The sequence below is a fragment of the Manis javanica genome, chromosome X (assembly GCF_040802235.1).
Source record: "Manis javanica isolate MJ-LG chromosome X, MJ_LKY, whole genome shotgun sequence".
Lineage (NCBI taxonomy): Eukaryota > Metazoa > Chordata > Mammalia > Pholidota > Manidae > Manis > Manis javanica.
Window position 1 is genome coordinate 41154206 of NC_133174.1, and position 18610 is coordinate 41172815.

At 40.3% G+C, this 18610-nt stretch overlaps 1 long non-coding RNA gene and 1 pseudogene across 2 annotated transcripts in view; both read left to right on the forward strand.

Moving 5' to 3' along the window:
- Positions 1-598: 598 nt before the first annotated feature.
- On the forward strand, positions 599-1013 carry LOC108398717 (ubiquitin-like protein ATG12 pseudogene; annotated as a pseudogene).
- Positions 1014-1323: 310 nt separating this feature from the next.
- Positions 1324-18610, forward strand: part of LOC108398722 (uncharacterized) — a 79290-nt gene continuing 62003 nt past the window's right edge. Inside the window, exons 1-2 of one of the 2 annotated variants that reach the window (XR_005055364.2) lie at positions 1324-1795; positions 13166-13231. This is a non-coding gene — a long non-coding RNA (uncharacterized lncRNA). The remainder of the gene's footprint in view (positions 1796-13165; positions 13232-18610) is intronic. The other variant, XR_012127424.1, reaches the window with a different exon arrangement.

Consider the following 18610-nt stretch of genomic DNA (forward strand, 5'->3'; position numbering starts at 1 on the left):
AAACAGGCTGCCTGCCTATGCAGCCCACAAGGTAGGCTGAGTTATTGTCTGTTTGCCAAAGAGTAAGTTAAGAATCTTACATTTTTTAACTTCCTGGGTATTTAAAATACAATCTTTAAAATGGAATCCTTCCTGCCTTTCACTATGTTGTTTACGGCTGGGCCTGCATGCTAAATTAGTTGCGTAGGTTACAAACTACTTAATTAGGGCCAGAAGGAGAAAAAAAACAGCATATAGGTAAAGGTAAGTCAGCTGGGCCTGCATGATTAACACAATAAAGACATGGGCTATGCTGAGGTACCTTCCTTTATCTGGAAAATATTCAAACATTCCAGGCCAAGTTGCTCTTGGCTTTTTGAGCTTTAATTGATTAATTCTCAGTCTTTTTAGTGGACTTTCTGGCCTTGTTCTCTTTCCACCCCACTCACATCTATTTTCCTGCCCAACACATCCTTGTCCATGAGTTTGTGTCAGTGCACACAATGGAAATACATTAGAGAAACTCAAAGCCACCAACTAGCCAAGAGTTGAAAGCACTATATTAGTTATAATCTAATAACCGCAGGCAGCTGCTTCAAAAAAGAGGACATTAGCATGGAGCAAGATGGCTGAAGAGCCTGAGTTCGCACTGCAGTTCCCTCCCTTAATTGCTGCTGACGGCAAAGGCCTTGTGGAGGTCTCCCCAGAAACAGCCACTCTGGAGTCCCCTTCTTCCGCTGCAGTGTCCCCCGGAACAGAGGACCCTGCCGGCGACACCAAGAAAAAAATGGACATTCTGTTAAAGGCTGTGGGAGACTCTCCTATAATGGAAACAAATGGGTTGTAGAGCAAACCAGAACCATCCAAGAACTCACTGACTTCATAAAAAAGTTCCTTAAACTTCTGGGCTCAAAACAGTTGTTTATTCATGTGAATCAGTCCTTTGCCTTCTCCCCAGCCGGGAAGTTGGAACCCTCTGTGAACGTTTTGGCAGTGATGATAAGCTGGTACATTATTGTAAATTTCAGTCATAGAAGGTGAACTAGAGAGAAAAAGATCTTGCTGCTTAAAATCTTCACAAAGGAAACAGCTCTGAAAGTTTTGATACTTGTGGCAAGAGACTTTTGAGTATGATCTCAGCATGTATCTATTATTGTTAGGAAAGAGTATAAAACCTAAATGTGATTTATTCCCACTAGGATGTTTAAACATTTTAACAGTAAGGTATTAACAAAGGGCGACGTGGTGGAAGCTGCTCGGGCTGAGAGTGGGGGTGGGGGAATTGATAAGGGCCTGGGATACCTGTTTGAGTTTTTTAAACCTACCAGTAAGATTAAGACAAATGTAAAGGCAAGATATAACTGGCTTAGGTTACGTCTGGGGAAGAATGTGAGCCCTGTAGTACTCAGCCAATGAGGAACCAGGGGAGTGACTCACGCACTAGGAGATAAATTACTGACACCAAACTCCTCAGGTGTGCCTGCACACCAGACACCCGATCTTGCAAGATCGTCATTAAAGCCTCACTCTGCTGTTCTCTTTGTCTCCATGTCCACTTATTGAATATGGACCAGTGAGTGTGTTTTTCACAATTTGGGGGCTCATCCGGGATCCTCTTGCCTGTGTGAGGAGGGGCCCAAGCGGAGTGAGAAGACGCGTCCCACCTGGCTTTGGGCAGCCCGCTCTGTCTGGACATCTCACCTTCACACGGAAGCTGAGGGGAGACCGGAGACTGTTGTGTAGAGACAGCGTGACCGACGCAGGGGGAGAAAACGCAGGCACCGCAGCAACCAGGCAACCTCCTGCACGAGCCAAGGTAGGAAAATTGGGCTATAAGTACTTCCTTGGTGGTTGGGCATTTTTCAGAGGTCAAGTGTGTGTGGTGGATATGTGTAATCTTGGGGTGTGTGCAAGAACCTTCCATTATGGGGGGTTGAGTACACAGGGAACTCAGACACAGGGACCTCTTGAAAGATAGGAAATACAAATTCTAGGCCTAGGAAAGCAGGGAAAGGGAACCACATGAGCTCCCTTAGAATTCCCCCGGATAGCCTGCTGGGGTGAAGGCTAGGGTACTGGGGGGGACACCTCCTGTACCGGGTTAAGGACAAACAGAAGATAATCAAATTTTGCTGTTTTGTCTGGATTAAAGTTAGATCAGATGAGAACTGGCTTTGCCAGGTTTAAGTTATTTTTTTTGATAGTAATAAAGCCTCCAGTTCATCTGAGGAATCTGTTGGTTACCAAGGGCGCTTCCCCTATTTCCCCTCAATACCAGAGAAGGGAAAGCTAGGGAAGAGGAAATACAAGAGACCTCCCAGGACAAGCTCTGGTGTTGAGAGAGCATTGTGTGTTTTCCTTGGTCCCTGTCCCTGCTGCGGCTGCAGTGGAGAGTTGGGGGGGGGGGCATGGCAGTGAGGTGGAGTGAAAGTTTTGTTTAGAGTTACTCTGGGAGAAAGTGCAGGCCTCCTCAGGAGGGAAAGGCACCCTGGGAGGTTGAAGAGAGAAAGTTTTAAGTTAAAAGGTTGTGCACTTTGAGGGTGCCAGTGGCCTCGGAGAGGAGTGCCCCAGGGGATGGGGGTTCATTCCCTTTTTAAGGATTCTTTAGGAGTGTGGCGGGCACCTGGAGGTATAGACTTGTTAGGTGGTCTCAAGTATCTTTGATGAAACATTATATTTTTTATCAGTCCTCTGGGTAATTCTGCAAAATTAGTTTAACACAAGAAATTTACTGGTTTAGTCCCCTCCCAGGATAACACCTCCCTGGTATGGGAGCACATCAGGACTGGCTGCCCTTCTTCCAAGGGGGGGAGGGGCCGAGTTATTGTCTGTTTGCTAATGAGTAAGTTGAGAGTCTTGCTTCTGGACCTCCTGGGTATTAAAATGCAATCTTTGGGATGAAATCTTTCCTGCCTTTTGCTATGTTGTTTACAGCTGCGCCTGCATGCTGAATTGATTGCCTGGGTTAGACTATTTGGGGTCAGAGAGAAAAGAAAAAATAGCATATTGGTAAAAAGTTAAAAAAAGAAAAGAAGAAGCTGGGCCTGCATGATTAACATAATAAAGACAGGCTATGCTGAGGTACCCTCCTTTATCTGAGGAATATTCAAACATTCCAGGCCAAGTTGCTCCTGTCTTTTTGAGCTTTAATTAATTAACTCTGGGTCTTTTTAGTGGACTTTCTGGCCTTTCTCTCTTTCCACCCCACCCATATCTATTTAACATTGGGACCCACTTTCTTGTCTCCCTCTCTGTGGGTAAAATTGTAACATTTCCAGAGTATCTCACCTGGCTTTAGTACATCTGCATATCAACAGGCATTCTGAGGTAGAAAGAAGTATGGCTTTAGTGCATTGCATCTTTCCTCAGGGTTGGAGAGAAGTTCATTTCCATATCAATGAGTAATTACCTGGGCAACAGAGGGCTATTCTGTACCTGAGAGGTCAGGGGGAGAGCCAGTTTTTGGCTGATGCTAGAACCTGAAAGAGAGAAATGGCCCCAGACTGCAGCTTGTGAGCAATGAATAGATTTTAAACTTTATTTCTCCCTTTGACTGATTTCAGTTTTTAGAGGTATTTTGCCCCAGGATTTCCTCACGCTGGACTTAATGTAAGAAGGACCTAGAGTTTCCCCTTGCCTTCTGGGAAGTCCACCAGGAATCCAAGATGTTTCCATTGAGAGAGGTCCCACTAGGACAAGGGGAAATTTGTTAATGCTCCCCTCATGGGTACTGAGGTGAGAAATTTTAAGCATTGCTAAAAGATCCCCTTGGCCTAGTGGACTAACTAGATCAATTCCTGGGACCTAATATATATACTTAGGTTGAACTTATGTCCATCATGAATATCCCATTCCCTGGTGGTGAGAGGGGGGCTGATCAGGAGAGCTGCTGTGTCCATTTGGGAACAAAAACACCCACCAGATCAGGGTGTCAAGTCAGCGGAACAAAAGTTCCCAAATGTAGATCCTAGATGGGGTAATAATAATATAGGAGATAGAACTAAAATGCAGGACCTTTGAGGGCTAATTATAAAGGGAATTAGGGAATCGGCCCCAAGATCTCAAAATGTTTCTAAGGTGTTTGAAGTCCAACAAGAAAAGGAAGAGACCCCAACTGCATTTTCACAGAGACTCAGGGACCAGATGAGAAAGTATTCAGGACTTGGCCCAGAAGCTCAGGTAGGACAGGATCTTTTGAAAGTCAATTTTGTAACCAAAAGTTGGCCAGATATATCTAAGAAATTACAGTATTTAGATGGATGAAATGAGAAACTGTTAGGGTCCAGAGTCAACCACCTCTCAAACAGACAGAAGACACTCATGATAATGCAAGTCACACAGCGAGGTTTATTTTCAGCTAGCTGGGGTCCAAGTGTCTGCCCGATGCAGCAGGTTTCAACAAGGACCCAGAGCACTCAAAGCCAGGGGTTTATATGGCATTTTCAAAAAGCACTTACAGTAATTTCCCATAATTTTTGGCTTGTGCCACATCCTGGGGGTTAAGCAAAAGCAAGATGAGACTACTCCTCAAATGTTAGGGTGGTTCAGCAAGATAAGTTGACCAGAGTCGCAACCGCCCAAAACCTGGTATGCATGATTAACTGACCAAGGGTCGCAGCCGCCCACAACCTGGTGTCTATGATTAACTTGTTCTTCAAAACCTGTTTATCAAGCCTTACCCAGTTCTTCCTTTCCTGAGTCATGCACTCAGAAAATGGCTTTTCAGCCCTTAAGATGGCCATTCTCATGCTAACTCATTCTTACAAAACTTATAGAGGAATTACTGAGAGAAGCTCAAAAAGTGTTTGTTAGAAGAGAGGCTAGAAGCTTATATTTCAAATTGGTAGAGGGAGAGTCAGATCCTCTCCAATGGACCCAGGGAAACTGCAAAATCTAGAGAAATTGAAAGCAGTCTTTAGTCACCACCCCAGTCCTGGCACTCCCATCTTTAGAGAAGCCATTTCACTGGTTTGTTACTGTTGAACAAGGTTCCCTGTAGGGGTTTTGACCCAAGCCTTGGGAGGAAAGAACCAGTAGCCTTTATGTCTAAACTATTGGACCCTGTCTCTTGAGGATGGACTGAATGCATTCAGGCCATCGCAGCCATGGCCTTACTGGTGGAAGAGAGCAGGAAATTAACTTGGAGGAACCCTCGTTAGTACTCTTCACCAGGTTTGGGTCATGCTTACTTAATCAGTGGGCTGGGCACTGGCTAATAGATTCTCAAATTTTAAAATATGAAGCAATTTTACTTGAAAAAGATGACCTGATCTTAACCACAGACACCTGTCTCAATCCAACCAGCTTCCTATGGGCAGGGAAGGCTGAAGGTCAATCAGAATTGAGCCATAGTTGCATGGACCTCATAGAGTATCAGACTAAAGTCAGGCCTGATTTAAGGGAAACTCCTCTAGGTGGGGGTATGAAACTGTTTATAGATGGGTCCTCCTGGATGATAGAGGGCAAATGACATAATGGCTATGCCATCATTGATGGAGACCAGTTATCCATCTGTGAAAAGGGGAGATTACTCAATCATTGGTCAGCTCAAACCTGTGAGTTGTTTACTTTTAATCAGGCCTTAAAACTACTTTCAGATAAGGAGGACACCATTTACACAGACATATCTTCGGAATAGTCCATACCTTTGGAAAAATTTGGACAGAAAGACGTCTCATATATAGTAAAGGACAGGAATTGATTCATGGGGAATTAAGGAGGTTCTGGAAAATCTTGTACTTCCAGCTGAGATTTCTATAATGCATGTGAATGGTCACCAGAAAGGTAGTTCTTATGAAGCAATGGGTAATAGGATTGCTGATGTAGCTGCTAAAGAGGCTGCATCTGAAGATGAAATTAGATTTTTGAATCTCACCCCAAATATCCCTAAAATCTCATTGATCCCAAAGTTTTCCAAGAAGGAGATTAAGAAGCTACAGGAGGTGGGGGCATCTCGAGATGAGAAACGGAGGTGGACTTTACCAGATAGGAGAGAAATGATTGGCCAGCCTACTATGAGAGAACTGATGAACATGTTACATAGAGGGAGCCATTGGGGTCCTCAGGTGATGTGTGATGCTTTGCTAAAGGTTTATGGGTGTATTAGCATTTACACCATTGCTAAACAGGTTTGTAGGAGCTGCATAATGTGCCAAAGAACTAATAAGTGTATGAGAAAGCCAGTATCTTGAGAGAGACTCCCAGGAATAAGACCATTCCAAAGTATTCAGGTTGACTTTACTGAGATGCTGAAAGTGGGAAAGCTTAAATATTTAGTAGTGATTGTTGATCATCTCACTGGATGGGTGGAGGCCCACCCTATTAACAACTGCAATAGCAGGATCAGTGATAAAGGTACTTTTAGAGCAAGTTATTCCTAGGTTTGGGTTAATAGAAAATATTGATTCAGATAACAGGAGTCATTTTACTTCAAAAGTACTACAGGGAATAATAATTATTATATGAGCTACCATATCTGGGAAGGGCAACAGACTTGCCCACTATGGAAACAAAAGAAATTTTTAAGGGAATATGTGCTGGCCTTGTCTTCTACCTTATCTTCTCTCAGGCTGAAAGGACTCCTCACCCAGACTTCCCCACTTGAGTTCTTTGCTCACTGCTTCCAGCCTGGGGACCTAGTGTTAGTAAAATCCTGGAAAGAAGATCAACTCCAGCCCAGCTGGGAAGGCCCCTACCAAGTGCTCCTGACCACAGAGACTGCAGTGAAGATGGCTGAAAAGGGTTGGACTCATTGCACCAGAGTAAAAGAAATTGACTGGGGGATCTGGGGACAAAACAGAGAATTGACAGGTGTCCCAGGTGGCTAACCAACCCTTAAGGCTGAAACTAAAAAGAACCTAAAAATGTTGTTTTATCCTTCTAACTCTATTTCACAGGCAAGTCACAGGGAGCCCTAGAATGGGAAGGAACTCCTGGTTATCCTGTCAAACTGGTAATCAATATTACTAAAACATCAATCCTCCAAACCATTAGGCTTGATGTTTGTCAGATTCTCTCTTGTGGTGCAAGTAGGCTCCCATGTCCAAGGTGGAGCAGTGTTTGGTGGACTACCCAGTTTCAAGGGTGGACGGCCCCTCATGCAGTAGAAAAATCTTTAAAAAGGAAGCTCCACTTAGCTAAAGGAATTCCTCCTGACAATTGCCAGGACAGACCGTGTAAATGCCTTTTATTCCTGAGGGAAATAATGAGCTAGAGCTTCCCCCAAATGACCCTAGACTAGTTACTGTAACAGAGATAAAAGGTCTAAAACAGACTCTTTGAAATAGAGATAGGTTATGGAGACACCAATGCCTGGGTAGAGTGGGTTAAATTTTCAGTACTCACTTTGAATAAAAGTGATTGTTACGCATGTGTTGCTGGACAGCCACAGGAGCAGGTGGTCCCGTTCCCCCTGGCTGGGACACAGACCCCACTGAGATGAACTGCATGTTGGCCCTGTACCAGGACAAGGATGCTTGGGGAAATGAGACTTGCAAGGGCTTGTCTTTACTCTTTCATGCACTAAAGAAGTCAGACCCAAGGGCAATCCCTTCTTTTTCTATAGGGAAGATGAATCACTCCTCATGCCTCTCTAGGGAAGGGGAAGGTTTCACAACTCCTGTGGGAAACTTACTGACTTGTACCCATACCCTAAATGTCTCTAAAGAGGGCAACTTCTCAAAATTACGTATCCCCCGAGTTGATGTTTGGTGGTACTGTGGAAAGGGGAACCTTTGCTACTCATTACCACCCAACTGGACTGGGACTTGTGCTTTAGTCCAATTGGCTATTCCATTTACACTGGCATTTCTTTCCACACCAAATGAAAAAGTTCTCCTAGAAAATCACAGATCATTACAAGGATCCTTTGATTTGAATGTATATATAGACTCAATAGGAGTCCCTAGGGGAGCCCCAATGAATTTAAAGCTAAAAACCAAATAGCTGTAGGGTTTTAATCAGCATTATTTTGGTGGTCCACCATCAACAAAAAGGTAAATTTGGTCAGTTGTATTTACTATAATCAACAAAAGGTTATTATTAACTATACCAAGGATGCTCTTCCAGGAGTAGCTAGCCAACTAGATGCTACCAGCAAGATGGCCTGGGAAAACAGAATAGCCTATGTTAGCAGAAAAAGGAGGAGTCTGTGTTATGTTAGGAGGAAAATACTGTACTTTTATCCCAAATAATACTGCCCCTGATGGTACTATTACTAAAGCCCTACAGGGACTCTGCACTTTAGCTAATGAATTAGCTGAAAACTGGCACCAGTGACCATTTTACAGACTGTTTGGAAAGATGGTTTGGGAAATAGCAAGGTATGGTTGCCTCTGTTTTAACATCCCTTGTTACAGTTGTGGGAGTTTTAAATGCTGTAGGATGCTGTATCATCACTTGTGTGAGAGGCTTGACTCAAAAGCTCATAGAGGCAGCCATAAACAAGCAAATACCTATGACCTACACCCAAAATAATATTATGTTATTAGAAGAAAAATTGAACTATGAGGAAGAGAGTAAAAAGCCATTAGAGAAATTTGAGAAAGGACCAAGCATAAATTAAAATACATTACTGGGAATAAAATCAGAAATTCTTAAATAAAAAGAGGGGGGAACTGTTAGGAAAGAGTGTAAAACCTAAATGTGATTTATTCCCACTAGGATGTTTAAGCATTTTAACAGTAAGGTATTAATAAAGGGCCACGTGGTGGAAACTCCTCAGGCTGAGAGTGGGGGTGGGGGAATTGATAAGGGGTGATACCTGTTTGAGTTTTTTAAACCTACCAGTAAGTAAGATTAAGACAAATGTAAAGGAAAGATGTAACTGATGTCTGAGGAAGAATGTGAACCCTGTAGTACTCAGCCAGTGAGGAACCAGGGGAGTGACTCACGCACTAGGAGATAAATTTCTGGCACCTAACTCCCCAGGTGTGCCTGCCCACCAGGCACCCAATCTTGCAAGACTGTCATTAAAGCCTCACTCTGCTGTTCTTTGTCTCCATGTCCATTTATTGAATATGGACCAGTGAGTGTGTTTCTCACACTATTATCCAGGTTTATGCATTTAAAAACATCTGTAGATGCCTCAGAAAAAAGTGACTTGTATTAATACACAATCATAATAAAAGATTACATTAGAGTTTACCCATTACTACAATTGCTCCAGATATACTTACAAGGGATTGAAAAGGAGACTAAGATGGTATAAATCTTTATTACCAGTACCCAAAATGACTAAAATTGTTTACCTGTAGAATGAGAACTCCCTTAATTTATTTCCACTGTAAAAGTCAGTTTACAGAAGCATTTTTTGTGCTATTTTAGGAAAGTTCTATTTGAGGCATGGGTAATGCCTTTTCTCATTTACAATTATATCTACAGTGTTATGAAACGAATTCTCACTGACCTGTTGCCTTTATACTTTACATAGTGCAGCAGAGGGCAGCCCAGCTTGGCAGAATTTGTTTTACATCTTTGCCAGATGATAACAGAGGAAAACAGCTGTTCCTGCTAATTTCTAGTAAACATCTACCCAGAGCACATGTGTTGACACTAGAATTCTGCTACAGAGAATGTGTGGTTGAGATTTAATTATTGTACTGGGAAACAAAGAATTTTTCAAATTGTGGACAAAGGAGTCATACTGTTCTTTTCAGTCCTATCATTTCATGATTCTTGAGTACCAGTGGTTATAACTGGTGTTACTCTGTCTCTTATTTTTACAATGTCAAAAGCATTCGGTGAGTAAACCTGGCAACATCTTGATTTTCTATAATCCATTTGCCAACTTAAAAATGCTAAAAAATAATTGAAAAATACTCTTAGATTTGAAGTGTATTTCATGCCATGACTAAAAGTACCATTTTTGCTGATGCTATTAGGGTGGTAATTGCTTGAAGTGAGATTTAACTTCTTTTCTTCATTCTGTATAATATAGGTAATGCAGCATTAGGGAAGAAAAGCATTCCAATAAATCAAATGCAATGAATGTCCAAACAGGATCTAACGTGTGTCTATGAATTCTAAGTGTTTATTTTCAAAGATATTGGAAATGGTATGATTTTGTCAAAAGACTACATTTATGTCCCTTAAATCCCAATTCAGTGTACAGTAATGAAATTACTGTTCAGTTCTCATTTTTCATCCAATATGAATTTTAACTCACCTTATACTAATGTCCGTCTAATAAATTATTATAGCTAGTACTTAGCACTGGAATAAGGTTGAATTGTGCAAATTTGTCTTGTAAGACTAAGTAAGAAATTTATATTTGTTGAAAGCTGGAAAGTATGTTTTGAGTAAAATAAGTTGGATATGGACAAGAACTGTTCTCTAGTGTTGCCTATTTACAGTTCACTGAAAGATATGAACATATATGCTCCTGTATTTATTTATTTATACTTTAATGGCTTTATAATCCATCAAAATATCTAAATATCCTCTCTTACACATAAGAGATTTTTTTGCTATCATTAATATACAATTATATGAACAACATTATGGTTACTAGACTCCCCCCTATTATCAAGTGCCCAAAACATACCCCATTACAGTCACTGTCCATCAACGCAGTAAGATTCTGTAGAATAACTACTGGTCTTCTCTGTTATACCGCTGTCCCTGTGTCACTCGCCCCACAGTATATGTGCTAATCATAATGACACTTTATCCCCCTTATCCCTTCCTTCCCACCCATCCTCCCCAATCCCTTTCCATTTGGTAACTCTTAGTTCATTCTTGGGTTCTGTGATTCTGCTGCTGTTTTGTTCCTTCAGTTTTTTCTTTGTTCTTTTACTCCACAAATGAGTGAAATCACTTGGTAGTTGTCTTTCTCTGCCTGACTTATTTCACTGGGCATAATACCCTCTAGCTCCATCCATGTTATTGCAAATGGTAGGATGTGTTCTCTTCTTACGCCTGAATAATACTCCATTGTGTGTATGTACCACTTTTTCTTTATCCATTCATCTACTGATGGACACTTAGGTTGCTTCCATTTTTTGGCTATTGTAAATAGTGCTGCACTAAACATAGGGGTGCATAAGTCTTTTTCAAACTGGGCTCCTGCATTCTTAGGGTAAATTCCAAGAGTGGAATTCCTGGGTCAAATGGTATTTCTATTTTGAGTTTTTTGAGGAGCCTCCATACTGCTTTCCACAATGGTTGAACTAATTTACATTCCCACCAGCAGTGTAGGAGGGTTCCCCTTTCTCCAAATCCTTGCCAGCATTTGTTGTTGTTTGTCTTTTGGATGGTGGCCATCCTAACTGGTGTGAAGTGATATCTCATTGTGGTTTTAATTTGCATTTCTGATGATTAGCAATGTGGAGCATCTTTTCATGTGTGTGCTGGCCATCTGAATTTCTTCTTTGGAGAAGTGTTTGTTCAGCTCCTCTGCCCATTTTTTAACTGGCTTATTTGCTTTTTGTTTGTTGAGGTGTGTGAGCTCTTTATATACTTTGGGTGTCAACCCTTTATCGGATCTGTCATTTATGAATATATTCTCCCATACTCTAGGATACTTTTTTGCTGTACAGAAGCTTTTTAGTTTGATATAGTCCCATTTGTTCATTTTTGCATTTGTTTCTCTTGCCCAGAGAGATATGTTCATGAATAAGTTGTTCATGTTTATGTCCATGAGATTTTTGCCTATGTTTTATTCTAAGAGTTTTATGGTTTGGTGACTTAGATTCAGGTCTTTGATCCATTTTGAGTTCACTTTTGTGTATGGGGTTAGACTATGATCCAGTTTCATTCTCTTACATGTAGCTGTCCCATTTTGCCAGCTGTTGAAGAGGCTGTCATTTCCCCATTGTATATCCATGGCTACTTTAACATGTTAATTGACCATATATCATTGGGTTTATATCTGGGCTCTTTAGTCTGTTCCATTTGTCCATGAGTCTGTTCTTGTGCCAGTACCAAATTTTCTTGATTACTGTGGCTTTGTACTAGAGCTTGAAGTCAGGGAGTATAATTCCCCCTGCTTTATTCTTCGTTCTAAGGATTGCTTTGGTTATTCGGGATCTTTTGTGGTTCTATATGAATTTTAGAACTATTTGCTCTAGTTCATTGAAGAATGTTGTTGGTGTTTTCATGGGGATTGCATTGAATCTGTAGATTGCTTTAGGCAGGATTGCCATTTTGACAATAATAATGCTTCCTATCCATGAGCACAGGATGTGTTTCCATTTATTGGTTTCTTGTTTTATTTCTCTCATGAATGTCTTGTAGTTTTCCAAGCATAAGTCTTTCAGTTCATTGGTTATGTTTATTCCTAGATATTTTATTCTTTTTGGTGCAATTGTTAATGGAATTGTTTTCCTGTTTTTCTGCTAGTTCATCATTACTGTATAGGAATGCAACAGACTTCTGTGTATTAATTTTGAATCCTGGAACTTTGCTGAATTCAGATATTAGATATAGTAGTTTTGGAGTGGATTCTTTAGAGTTTTTTATGTACAGTATCATGTCATCTGAAAACAGGGACAGATTCACTTCTTCCTTGCCAATGTGGATGCCTTTCATGTCTTTGTTTTGTCTGATTGCCATGGCTAGGACCTCCAGTACTATGTTGAATAACACTGGGGACAGTGGGAATTCCTGTCTTGTTCCCAATCTTAGAGTAAAAGCTTTCAGCTTCTCGCTGTTCAGTATGATGTTGGATGTGGGTTTTTCATATATGGCCTTTATTATGTCGAGGTACTTGCCCTGTAAACTCATTTTATTGAGAGTTTTTATCATGAATGGATGTTAAATTTTGTCAAATGCTTTTTTTTTTGTATTCCATGTCTTTTAATAAAAATGATTTCCAAGTAATAGTGACATGACAGTAAATTGTAAAGTGCAGGAGCACAGAGGGTTAAACAATGCTAATAACACTTCCTACCAGACAGCTTCTAATGCCTGCAGACTTTTTTTTTTAGAACTATTTTTGTTCTTTTCCCCCTCCCCCCACCTCCTATTTCCCAACATGTAAATAATATGATTTTGTGTCTGTTCATAAACGTATTAGCCCTACTCAGTGTTTGCTGATTTCCTGGTCGAAAGCTGGGGATTGGCTCAATAATACTAGTCTCCCCTTGTCTCCTTTTGCCATCAACATTTGAAAGAAATACATTATTTTTAATTATATTATTGGTTACCTTATACCCAGAAGTGATGTATTCTTTTTTTGTAATTTCAGTGAGCATTGCCACATATTTTATGAAAAAATGAGGACAGGAGTGTGCCTGGCTGCCCTCCACATCCTGTGAGTTTCACTTTTGCTTTTCCATCATGAAATTGGTAGCATTGTACTTTAGAACAGGCTGTTCTATTTGCACTGTTAATCAAGGAATTTGTTGATTTTTAAAATATATTTTGTAAAGAAACATAAAGAATTAAATATTTGTGTAATAGCCTAATTCAAATGTTTTCCTTCATTTTTTTTTTTTGAGAGGGCATCTCTCATATTTATTGATCAAATGGTTGTTAACAACAATAAAGTTCAGTATAGGGGGGTCAATGCTCAATGTACAATCATTAATCCATCTCAAGCCTAACTCTCGTCACTCTCCAATCTTCTGAAGCATAACGAACAAGTTCTTACATGGTGAACGAATTCTTACATAGTGAATAAATTCTTACATGGTGAACAGTACAAGGGCATTCATCACAGAAACTTTCGGTTTTGATCACGCATTATGAACTATAAACAATCAGGACAAATATGAATATTCGTTTGATTTTTATACTTGATTTATATGTTGATCCCACATTTCTCCCTTAATTATTATTATTATTTTTATTTTTAATAAAATGCTGAAGTGGTAGGTAGATATAAGATAAAGGTAGAAAACATAGTTTAGTGTTGTAGGAGAGCAATTGTAGATGATCAGGTGTGTGCCTGTAGACTATGTGTTAATCCAAGCTAGACAAGGGCAATAAACCTTCCACGGATGCAGAAGATTTCTCTCAAAGCAGGGGGGATGAGGTTCTGAGCCTCACCTCTGTTGATCCCCAATTTCTCACCTGATGGCCCCCCTGCAACTATGCCTATCTTAGGTTGTTCCTCCCTTGAGGAATCTTACCTGTCTCTGGCTAACCAGTCATCTTCCGGGGCCATACAGGGAAATGTAAAGTTGGTAAGTGAGAGAGAAGCCATATTGTTTGAAAAGGTTAGCTTTTTACTTCTTTGCAGATTTATGCCCTGTGGCTTCTATGCCCAGCACTTGTCTCGAGGTATCTTTACCACCTGGAGGAATTATGATACTCGGTAAATTCGATATGAGGCACGAATTCTATTTAAGGGTTGTAATTAGGAAGGAAGAAGAAAAGCAATAGAGGTAGCAGACGAAAGAAAACATGGGAGGATTGATTATTTCTTTGACATATCTTCTTGTAGAGTACCTTAAGTATCTATAGGTTTTAAACTACTAACTAACTTGCGCTCACATATTAACATAATAGGAATACGGTGACATAAACAAAGCAAATCTATAATTACCAGCCATCTCCAGTGAAGCCAAGAAAACCATTTAGGCACCCTAGGCATTTGAAAATTTGTCTATGATATGATGGATATTGTCCAACTATACTTGAACAGTCTGAGAGAAATCAGACAAATTAAAGCAGCCCATTTCTGGGATCTGTTCACCTCCCATATGTCCTTTTAACCGTTGATAGTCTATAGTCATAAGATTTTGGAGTGGTACACCTTGCACCCCTCCCAACTCCTGGTTGAGTTCCAACAGTACAGATCCGGTCAAATTCATTGTCTCACTGTATGCACATGCCAGCCTAGACATCTCCCTCCTCATTCCAATGGAAAGTCCAGGAAATGGTGGGGTGGATGTAGCCATGACTGCAGCATCGCCCAGATCCTGTGGAGGCTTTTTGATGATCATCCCCGTGGCACAAATCCTCCAGAGAGTGCTGATGCCGGAAGCTCCTCCTCATATCGTATCTTAGTTCATTTTCTGGGTATCCAAGCTAGGCCTCGATCTTCTGCATAGAAACGAACAGACCCTTTGCCCACACTTTGACATGCCCTCTATACCACTGTGCAGAACTCATTGGAGGTCAGCACACAGGGACTACCTTTTTTTTTTTTATTAAGAGAAAGGAATATTATCAGAAAAGAGTACCTCCATAGCTGATCATCTGACACCCTTTAAGTGATCAACATTAAGGATATTTAAAGCATGCGTTGATCTTTGATTTACCAATAGTTTTATCCTATCAAGGAGTAATCCCCCTTTTCTTTCTTTCTTTCTTTTTTTTTAAATCTTTAATCTATACTTACAAGAAGAGTACTATGTTTACTATGCTCTCCCCTATATCAGGTCCCCCCTAAAAACCACATTATGGTTACTGTCCATCAGCTTAGCAAAATGTTGTAGAATCCCTACTTGTCCTCTCTGTGTTGTACAGCCCACCCTCCCCTTTCTCCCTCCCCCCCCCATGCATGCTAATCTTAATACCCCCTTCTTCTGACCCCCCTCTTATCCCTCCCTGCCCACCCATCCTCCCCAGTTCCTTTCCCTTTGGTACCTGTTAGTCCATTTTTGGGTTCTGTAATTCCGCTGCTGTTTTGTTCCTTCAGTTTTTCCTTTGTTCTTATACTCCTCAGATGAGTGAAATCATTTGGTATTTCTCTTTCTCCACTTGGCTTATTTCACTGAGCATAATACTCTCCAGATCCATCCATGTTACTGCAAATGGTTGGATTTTTCCACTTCTTATGGCTGAGTACTATTCCATTGTGTATATGTACCACATCTTCTTTATCCATTCATCTACCGATGGACATTTAGGTTGCTTCCAATTATTGGCTATTGTAAATAGTGCTGCGATAAACATAGGGGTGCATCTGTCTTTCTCAAACTTGATTGCTGCATTCTTAGGGTAAATTCCTAGGAGTGGAATTGCTGGGTCAAATGGTAGATCTGTTTTGAGCATTTTGATGAACCTCCATACTGCTTTCCACAATGGTTGAACTAATTTCCATTCCCACCAGCAGTGTAGGAGGGTTCCCCTTTCTCCATAGCCTCGCCAACATTTGTTGTTGTTTGTCTTTTGGATGGCAGCTATCCTTACTGGTGTGAGGTGATACCTCCTTGTAGTTTTAATTTGCATCTCTCTGATAATTAGTGATGTGGAGCATCTTTTCATGTGTCTCTTGGCCATCTGTATTTCTTTTTTGGAGAACTGCCTGTTCAGTTCCTCTGCCCATTTTTTAATTGGGTTATTTGTTTTTTGTTTGTTGAGGCGTGTGAGCTGTTTATATATTCTGGACGTCAAGCCTTTATCAGATGTGTCATTTTCAAATATATTCTCCCATACTGTAGGGTTCCTTTTTGTTCTATTGATGGTGTCTTTGGCTGTACAGAAGCTTTTCAGCTTAATGTAGTCCCACTTGCTCATTTTTGCTGTTGTTTTCCTTGCCCGGGGAGATATGTTCAAGAAGAGGTCACTCATGTTTATGTCTAAGAGGTTTTTGCCTATGTTTTTTTCCAAGAGTTTAATGGTTTCATGACTTACATTCAGGTCTTTGATCCATTTTGAGTTTAGCTTTGTATATGGGGTTAGACAATGGTCCAGTTTCATTCTCCTACATGTAGCTGTCCAGTTTTGCCAACACCATCTGCTGAAGAGACTTCCATTTTGCCATTATATGTCCTTGGCTCCTTTATCAAATATTAATTGACCATATTTGTTTGGGTTAATATCTGGAGTCTCTAGTCTGTTCCACTGGTCTGTGGCTCTGTTCTTGTGCCAGTACCAAATTGTCTTGATTACTATGGCTTTGTAGTACAGCTTGAAGTTGGGGAGTGAGATCCCCCCTACTTTATTCTTCTTTTTCAGGATTGCTTTGGCTATTCGGGGTCTTTGGTGTTTCCATATGAATTTTTGAATTATTTGTTCCAATTCATTGAAGAATGTTGCTGGTAATTTGAGAGGGATTGCATCAAATCTGTATATTGATTTGGGCAGGATGGCCATTTTGACGATATTAATTCTTCCTAGCCATGAGCAGGGGATGAGTTTCCATTTGTTAGTGTCCCCTTTAATTTCTCTTAAGAGTGACTTGTAGTTTTCATAGTATAAGTCTTTCACTTCTTTGGTTAGGTTTATTCCTAGGTATTTTATTCTTTTTGATGCAATGGTGAATGGAATTGTTTTCCTGATTTCTCTTTCTATTGATTCATTGTTAGTGTACAGGAAAGCTCCACATTTCAGTGTGTTAATTTTGTATCTTGTAACTTTGCTGTATTCCGATATCAGTTCTAGTAGTTTTGGAGTGGAGTCTTTAGGGTTTTTTATGTACAGTATCATATCATCTGCAAATAGTGACAGTTTAACTTCTTCTTTACCAATCTGGATTCCTTGTATTTCTTTGTTTTGTCTGATTGCCGTGGCTAGGACCTCCAGTACTATGTTAAATAATAGTGGGGAGAGTGGGCATCCCTGTCTGGTTCCCGATCTCAGAGGAAATGCTTTCAGCTTCTCGCTGTTCAGTATAATGCTGGCTGTGGGTTTATCATATATGGCCTTTATTATGTTGAGGTACTTGCCCTCTATTCCCATTTTGCTGAGAGTTTTTATCATGAATGGATGTTGAATTTTGTCAAATGCTTTTTCAGCATCTATGGAGATGATCATGTGGTTTTTGTCTTTCTTTTTGTTGATGTGGTGGATGATGTTGATGGATTTTCGAATGTTGTACCATCCTTGCATCCCTGGGATGAATCCCACTTGGTCATGGTGTATGATCCTCTTGATGTGTTTTTGAATTTGGTTTGCTAATATTTGGTTGAGTATTTTTGCATCTACCTTCATCAGGGATATTGGTCTGTAATTTTTTTTTTGGTGGGGTCTTTGCCTTTTTTTGGTATTAGGGTGATGTTGGCTTCATAGAATGAGTTTGGGAGTATTCCCTCTTCTTCTATTTTGTGGAACACTTTAAGGAGAATGTGTATTATGTCTTCTCTGTGTGCCTGATAAAATTCCGAGGTAAATCCGTCCGGCCCCGGGGTTTTCTTCTTGGGTAGTTTTTTGATTACCGTTTCAATTTCTTTGCTCGTAATTGGTTTGTTTAACTTTTGTGTTTCTTCCTTGGTCAGTCTTGGGAGGTTGTATTTTTCTAGGAAGTTGTCCATTTCTTCTAGGTTTTCCAGCTTGTTGGCATATAGTTTTCATAGTAGTCTTTAATAATTCTTTGTATTTCTGTGGAGTCTGTCGTGATTTTTCCATTCTCATTTCTGATTATGTTGATTTGTGTTGATTCTCTTTTTCTCTTAATAAGTTTTTTTATTAAGGTCACATAAAGGTGACCTTATCTATTTTGTTTATTCTCTGAAAGAACCAGCTCTTGGTTTCGTTGATTTTTGGTACTGTTTTATTCTTCTCAATTTTGCTTATTTCTTCTCTGATCTTTATTATGTCCCTCCTTCTGCTGACGTTAGGCCTCATTTGTTCTTCTTTTTCCAGTTTCTATAATTGTGATGTTAGACTTCATTTGGGATTGTTCTTCCTTCTTCAAGTGTGCCTGGATTGCTATATACTTTCCTCTTAAGACTGCTTTCGCTGCGTCCCACAGAAGTTGGGGCTTAGTGTTGTTGTTATTTGTTTCTATATATTCCTTGAT